At 40.6% G+C, this 8,614-nt stretch overlaps 1 long non-coding RNA gene across 1 annotated transcript; it reads right to left on the bottom strand.

Annotated features, from left to right (window-relative positions):
- Positions 1 to 420: 420 nt before the first annotated feature.
- Positions 421 to 6,501, bottom strand: LOC134359624 (uncharacterized). Its single transcript, XR_010021153.1, has 3 exons — positions 6,408 to 6,501; positions 4,472 to 4,648; positions 421 to 657 (listed from the first exon to the last, which is right to left on the bottom strand). It is a non-coding gene; the product is annotated as an uncharacterized LOC134359624 (long non-coding RNA).
- Between the last annotated feature and the right edge of the window lie 2,113 nt (positions 6,502 to 8,614).

Raw genomic sequence — 8,614 nt, forward strand, 5'->3', positions numbered from 1 at the left:
TAAATGTTGTGTATGTCAAAGATTTCCATTTGCTTTCCATCAATCATCTATGGACATTTAAAAATCACGTTAATACCTTAAAGGACATAGAAATTATTATGCACCATCTTGAGCACTTTGAACTGTTTACCTCTGTCCATAATTAGCTGAAGAACCAAATTTCTAAACAGTCCATGAACCCATAAGCACTACTTCATTATTCCCTTTTTGCATATTTATTTTGTAATTATTATGATTATTATTATGATTATGATTATGATGACACACAGTCCTCTTTTATTGTCATTTGGTAATGCATGCATTAAGAAATGATACAATGTTTTTCCAGAATGATATCACAGAAACACATGACAAACTGACTTAAAAACTAACAAAAACCACATAATTATAACATATAGTTACAACAGTGCAAAGCAATACCGTAATTTGATAAGAACAGACCATGGCACAGTAAAAGTCTCTCGAAAGTCCCATCATCCCACGCAGACGATAAACCTCCAGCGCCGCCAACTTGCCGATGCAGCATTGTGGAAGCATCTGACCACAGTCCGACTCCGAGTCCGTCCGAAAAACTCCAAGCCTCTGACCAGCTCTTCGACACCGAGCACCGAGCACCATCTCTGCTGAGCACTTCGACTCCGGCCCCGACCCCAAGCCCTGGCAACAGGCAATAGGCAAAGCTGAGGATTTGGGGCTTTCGTCTCTGGAGATTCTTGATCGCACAGTAGCAGCGGCAGCGAAGCAGGCATTTATAGCAAATTTATGACTTTGTACTCTACTACTTTAACAACAAATTACACGTCAATAGGTCAGTAATTATAAATGTGACTCTAATTGTAGGTCAAGTTTGGAATAGATTGGCTGATGGGTTTCACAGCATAACAATTCACTGTCTTAGGAGTAATTTTGTTTCTAAAGAGTTTTTAAATGTGTATGACAGAATGCCAGAGTAAGTCATAAACACAAGAGATTTTACGGATGTTGGAAATCTAGAACAATGTACACAAAATGCTGGAGTATCTCAGCAGGTCAGGCAGCATATGCGGAAATAAATAGTCAACTCTTCGGGCGAGACCTTTCATCGGGACTGGAAAGGAAGGGGGAAGAACGCAGAATAAAAAAGAAGGGGAGGAGAAGTGGTAGGTGAGTCAAGGTGGGTAGGGGAGGGATGAAGTAAGAAGCTGGAAGGTAATAGATGGATAAGGCAAAGGGCTGGCATAGTAGGAATCTGATAGGAGAGGACAGTGGACCAAGGGAGAAAGGGAAAGAGGGGAGGAAGTGATAGGCAGGTGAGGATTGGCCAAAGTTGGGAATTAAAGAAGAGGAAAAAAACTGGAGGAGGAAGTTGGAGAAATTAATCTTCATGCTATCTGGTTGGAGGCTACCAAGACAGAATATGAGGTGTTAATCCTCCAGCCTGAGAGTGGCCTCCTCATGGCAGAAGAGGAGGTCATGGACGAACATGTCAGAAGGGGAGTGGGAATAGTAATTAAAATGGTTGGCTACTGGAAAATTCCCCTTTTTGCAGATGAAACGGCGGTGCATTCCTGCACTACTTTGACGACTGCATTCATGCTGCTTCGTGCACTCATCAATTTTTATCACCTGTCCCTCCAACTTCCATCCTGCCCTTAAATTCACTTTGTTCATTTCTGACACCTCTCCCCCACTCCTTCTCAACCTCCCTGTCTTCATCTTGGAGATAAAATGTCTACTGGTATCAGAATCAAAAATCAGCTTTAGTATCACGGGCATATGTCATGAAACTCGTTATGCAGCAACAGTACGTTGTAATATATAGTAATAAAAACTGAATTATAGTAAATATATATATATGCATATTAAAAATTTAAATGAAATAATTAGTGCAAAAAGAGGGGAAAAAGTGTAGTGAGGTAGTTTTCACGGGTTCAATGCCCATTCAGAAATCTGATGGCAGAGGGCAAGAAGCTGTTCCTGAATCATTGAGTGTGTGCCTTCAGCTCCTGTACCCCCTCCCTGATGGTAGCAATGAGAACAAGGCAAGACCTGGGTGAAGAGGTACCTTAATGATGGATGCTGCCTTTTTGAGGCATTGCTCCTTGATGATATCCTGGATACTACTGAGGCTAGTGCCCATGATGGAGCTGTCTGAGTTTACAACTCTCTGCAGCTGATTTTGATACTGCACGGTGCCCCATCCCGTACAAGATGGTAATATAACTACTTACACTGCTCTCCATGGTACATCCGTAGAAATTTACCAGTGTTGTTGGCGACGTACCAAATCTCCTCAAACTCCAAATGAAATATAGCTGCTGTTGTGCCTTCTTTGTAGCTGCATCGATATGTTGGGCTGAGGCTAAATGCTCAGAGATGTTGACACCCAGGAACTGGAAATTGCTCCCCCTTTTCACATCTCATCCCTCTGTGAGGACTGGTGCGAGTTCGCTCATCTTACCCTTTCTGAAATCCACAATCAATTCTTTGGTCTTAGTGATGTTGAATGCATGGTTCTTGCTGTGACACCACTCAACTAGCTGATATATCTTGCTCCTGTACGTTCCTGTACAATATCTTTTATAAAGCTACCGATTCCCACAACTACCTTGACTATACCTATTTCCACACTCTCCTGTAAAAATGCTGTTCGCTTTTCTTTGTCTCCGCCACATATGTTCCCAGTTTGAGGCTTTCCTCTCCAGGACATCAGAGATGTCCTCCTTCTTCAAAGTGCAAGCTTTCCTTTCCTCCTGCATTGAGGTTGCCCTCACCTGCATCATCTCCATTTCCCTGATATTCATGCTCACTCCATCTTCCCATCGCCTTAACAGGGATGGATTTCCTTTTGTATTCACCTTCCACCCCATGAAGCTCTGCATCCTACACCATTGTTTGCATCTTCCACCATCTTCAGTGGGACCAAATCACCAAACACATCTTTACGTCTGCCCCACTCACTGCTTTCTGCCGGGATCACTCCCTCAGTGATTTCCACGTCCATTTTGTCCCTCCCCACTAATCTCCATCCTGGCACCTATCCCAGCAAGCAACAGAAGTGCCACGCTGGTTCATTCACCTCTTCCCTCACCTCCATTTAGGGCCACAAACAGTCCTTCCAGGTGAGGCAACACTTCACCTGTGAATCTGCTGGGGCCGTCTACTATATCTGGTGCTCCCGATGTGGCCTCCTCCTCTCTAGTGATTCCTTACGTAGATTGGGGGACTGCTTTGTTGAGCACCTCTTCTCCATTCGCCAAAAGCTGGTGTACAATTATGAGCAACACACACAAAATGCCGGAGGAACTCAGCAGGCCAGGTAGCATCTATGGAAAGAAGTACAGTCGACATTTCGGGCCAAGACCCTTCAGCAGGCCTGAGTAGACAGATGCAGCCTGGCCTGCTGAGTTCCTCAAGCATTTCGTGTGTGTTGCTTGGATTTCCAGCATCTGCAGATTCTCTCTTGTTTGTGCAATTATGATTTGGTTTAATTTGCTTCATCTTAAGATTTATGAATGTCACCCTTTACAGAAAGAAATTTACTATAAAGCAACCAAGGATGAATGACTTCAGATAGGTGAAAATGGAAGATATGTTGGACTGAGTAGAAAAAGAGAGGATGCATTGATTCACTGTATTTATAAATAACATTACATGCATTTATATATGGCTAAAATAATATTCATTATTGCCAAGGTCGTCAGTTATTGTCCATCTCCAAAGACTGCTTTGCTTTTTATGAACACATTTTGATTTGAGACCCGAGTGACATATAACCCATCTCGGGTAAGAATAGCAGATATTCATTTCCAGGCCAAAGACTTCCACTGCCAAAAGAAGGTAGAGGTTATTGATAACGAGATATTTAATATTATTAGTGAAGAAATCAGGTGTAACAAAAGGGAAGTCTCTTTTAACACCTCAAATTCTAGTTATCAAAAATATTTTGGTTTCTGATGTGTCAAGGGTTTTCAATAGGAAATTGTCAAATGCCCTAATAGTAAAAATTGAAAGAAATTTGTGATGCTTAATTGTTTATAGTCCAAGGGCCAAAGAACAAATTTTAAAAAGGTAAGATCCAACAAGGAAGTGAAAGCATACAGTACACAATGGCTAAAGATAGAGGCAACCTCGATGAGTGCAAGAATGAGAAGGCTACAAGGAACAAGAAAGGTGACAACATGACAGGGCTACAGGGAAGAAACATGAAAAGCATTTTTAAAGGTATGAAAATCAACACAATAAATTTGATCAAAAAGAATGTGGTCAGATTAATGCGAAAATGAATATTGTAAATACAAATAAGAAAATAGGTGGCTTGTTGAAGGCTTGCTTTGTGTCAGTACTTAAAAAGAAAAGGAAGAGAAGAGAGTCCAGAACACCTTAGTATTAAAGTAGAGGAAATATTTGCACATCACAATTAACAAATCAAGACAAATAAAGAATAAAGTTTTTGTTCCTCTTCATGCTTTGTGCCGTATCAGGCGCCAACCTTGCCGTTTCTTTAGCGTTCGTCTGTTTTTCGCGAGGCCGAGTTGCTAGCTCGATGCTCAACCCAGCACGGATGGAAAGCATGCAAGGACCCGGCCGGATTTGAAACCGGGACCACTTGCTTTGAAGTCTGGTGTGGATGCCACCACCTCATCGGCCAAAGAATGAAATCATTGGACTAAAATACAAACAGAGAAACATCTGGACAATGATTTCCAAACAAAGATTTAAAGAAAGTAGACGAATAAACTGCAAATGTTGGAACTAATTTTCTGAAGTTCCTTCAATTTGAGAAATATTCTTCTAAATTGTGAAACTGCATTGCACGCCACTTATTAAGAAAAGTGAGAGATAGAAACCAAGGGAATATATAAAACTTAGCTTAATGCTTACCCTTAGTAATTTATTAGGCTATACTATTAATAACAGGGAGACCAACCATCAGGTACATTTAGAGTTAATCATGGAGAATATGAACCAGTTTTTAATTGTCAGATCACGTGTGACAAACCAAAGTGATTTTTTCTGAAGAGATGAATAATCTCACTGACTGAACAGAGTAATATTTGTAAACATTGTTTATATAAACTTACAGCAGATATTTGATAAAGCACCTTGTTAAGGAATATTTACTGCACTTGAAACTAATGGAACTGAAGGAAAAGTATCAACTTAGCTGCAAAATTGGCTGAGCAGCAGGATGCAGAGAGTATGTATAATAGGCAGATAATCAAATTGCCACGCATTTGATCTGCAGTAGGCCAAAGGATGCATGTTTAAGATGCATCGATTCACTGTATTTATAAATAACATTACATGCATTTATACATGGTTAAAATAATATTCATTGTTGCCAAGGTTGTCAGTTATTGTCCATCTCCAAAGACTGCTTTGCTTTTTATGAACACATTCTGATTTGAGACCAGAGTGACACATAACCCATCTCGGGTAAGAATAGCAGATATTCATTTCCAAAGACATTAGTGGATCTTAGGGCTTTTACGAGTGAACTGACAGCTTCGTGTCTACTTTTTAGTGATAGCAATTATCACCATTGTGTGCAGTGTCGTATGACATGAGTGATCGCGGTCTTGACCATGATTGTTCTCAGCAGATTTTTCTGCAGAAGTGGCTTGCCATTGCCTTCTTCTGGGTAGGGTCCTCACAAGATGGGTGACGCTCAGCCATAATCAGTACTCTTCAGAGATTGCCTGCCTGGCGTCAGTGGTCAGATAACCAGGACTTATGACATGCACCATCAGCTCCCATGGCTACGTGACCCTGTTCAGAGGGCTAAGCAGATGCTACACCTTATTCAAGGCCACTCTACTGCCCTTTAGTGACACCAGCTTTCATATTTACAGATTTCATGAAATACAAGTTCTCAGAATTACCACTGAGATATAATATCATGGCAATCAAACTGCTGTACCTGCCTCCAGGTGCATTGTTTCTGAGGAAGGTATACACCTGACGTTGCAAAAAAAACACTCCAAAAAAAATCAAGAAAAGTACTGTTTGGAACCTATCATCAGATACTACCCTCACTATGAGCAAGATAAACTCCTTTTACGTAATTTGAATCAAAATATTTTTACTCTCCTTATACAATTTGAAGATTTTCTCCATATGCATGACATTCCTATCATATACTAGCCCATTGAATGAATGGGAAGGGGGATATGATACTGATCTTCAAATTATTATATATATGAAACATAGAAAACCTGCAGCATAATACAGGCCCTTCGGCCCACAAAGTTGTGCCAAACATGTCCTTACCTGAGAAATTACCCAGGTTTACCCATAGCCCTATATTTTTCTGAGCTCCATGTACCTGTCCAGGAGTCTCTTAAAAGACCCTATCATTTCCGTCTCTACCACTGTCACCGGCAGTCCATTCCACACACTCACCACTCTCTGCGTAAAAAACTTACCCCTGACATTTCCTCTCCTGGTTTTAAAATCTTAATTATCCAGGAAGTGACTTTAATTGTAAACGGAGACATTTACCTTCCCTGGTCATAAAAGTATGTGTACATAAAACACTTGGGTTTTATTGGTATGGAGTTGGTCAAAGGTCTGTATAAAGCTGCAACTGTCTTTCATCACTGTTGGCATTATTTCAACCAATACATAGTTCATGTACAAAGGTAAAGGGATAGTCATTTGTTCCTGTTAGAAACAGATCTACTCCCATTGCTTGGTATTTACTTCCAGCAATCTTAAAATAGCTGCCATGCTAATAAGTTGCTTAATATTAATTACACGAAAAGAATCAGGGAGCAAACTGCTGTGCTTATTAGCAACCTTAGAAATAGCAGCTATCGGAAAACATGTCACTTCAGAGCTGCTTTGTGCAATATAAATGTTTCATTCTCCAACTTTGCACCATAGAGCTCAGTATCTATGAGGACTGACAACTCGAAGAACAGTCATATGATGAACTCACAAGACAGTTTCACATGAATTCATCTTTTAAGTGCCACATCCATTTTAAGCCAGTTAATTGAGTAAGAGCAGAGAGTTTGTATTTGTGATCAGTCACTGTCAGAACATCACTTTTTCACACATTCTTGAGGAAATTACAAGTGGGAAGTGGGAATTTATTTATAATTCGTGTTTGAAAACAGGTTTTCTTAATTTAGAGAAAAGCAATTAAAATGAAATTCAACAGAGCGGAAATCACCAAAGAAGATAATAACTAGACAAGGCCTTTTTTATCCAACCACTGTATTAATGAGAAATGGGTTGCTCGGTTCGGAAATATTTCAATATTGATTGTACAATGCATTCTAACTCACCTACTATAATGTCAAAATGGAAAATGTTCCCCGTAAGATCAACTAGCCTGTTTTAAGCATTGTTTTAACCTTTCTTTCTGATAGTGGGCACGTGGCACATGGTCTAGTGATCGCAAGGTCGCTAGTTCGAGCCTCAGCTGTGGCAGCATGTTTGTGTCCTTGAGCAAGGCACTTAATCATACATTGCTCAGATGCCTGTGCGAGAAGTGGCGCCCCACACAGACTTCCAATCTGCGCCTTGTAAGGCATGAGAATGCCCGATGCAGGCCTCTCATGGTCTGAATCGACGTTCATTCCTTTCTTCCTTCCTTTCCGATAGGATGTCCCAGTCTATGTTGGAGAATCGATGGTGGACAGAGTCAGCATCTTAGGAGGTTAAGGCAGGCTCAAGCTTGTCATCGAACACTCTAACAAACACCCACAGATGTACCTTTGAAAGTATTCTGACCAGTTGCATCACGGTCTGGTATAGCAATTTGGATGTGCAGGAGCACAAGAAGCTGCAAAGGGCAGTGGACTCTGCCCAATACTAGACATGCACGTTCTTCCCAACCAACGGTAGAATTAAAAGCAGACAGCACCTCAAGAAGGCAACGTCCATCATCAAGGATCCCCACTATCCAGGCCATGCCATGAGGCTCATATCACCAGGTTCAAGAACAGCTCCTTTTCTTCAACTCTTCAGTTCTTGAACCAGCTGCCCAAAGCCTAATCATCACTACAGTTTATGTAGGCTATGACCACTCTGATTATTTTACGCTAAAATGGACTTAGTTTTCTTTTGTTCCAACTGTATTTTTTCTTGTAAAGTTTGTGCATAATTTATGCTTTTTTCTTGTGAATGCTACTTATATGATATTTATGCCTGTGATGTTCCAAGCAAGCTTCTTTCATTCTAATTGTATTTCTTTCTTGTAAAGTTTGTGTATAATTCATGCTTTTTTCTTTCGAATGCTGCTTATATGATATATATGCCTGTGATGCTGCTGTGAGCAAGTTTTTCATTGCATTTGTACTTGTGCGGAAAACAATAAACTCAACTTTGACTTTGACCTTCCGGAGAATTCTGCTTTCATGGTACATAATCACAAGTATATAGAAGGTTCATGCACAAGAGATGTGGTATCCAGAGTTGCTTTGCCTGAGGATATGAAGGGCTTTACAGGGACACTGTTCAAGTTACCTCTCTGCTGCCTACTGTGAGTAGTCCATGTTTCAAGATTTTATAGATAAGGACGAGCTTTATTTGTCACATGTACATTGAAACATCAGAACACAGTGAAATCCGTCACTTGCGTCAAATCAAATCAGTGAGGATTGTTCTGGGGGCAGCCCACAAG

Source organism: Mobula hypostoma, chromosome 21 (genome assembly GCF_963921235.1).
Source record: "Mobula hypostoma chromosome 21, sMobHyp1.1, whole genome shotgun sequence".
Classification (NCBI taxonomy): domain Eukaryota; kingdom Metazoa; phylum Chordata; class Chondrichthyes; order Myliobatiformes; family Myliobatidae; genus Mobula; species Mobula hypostoma.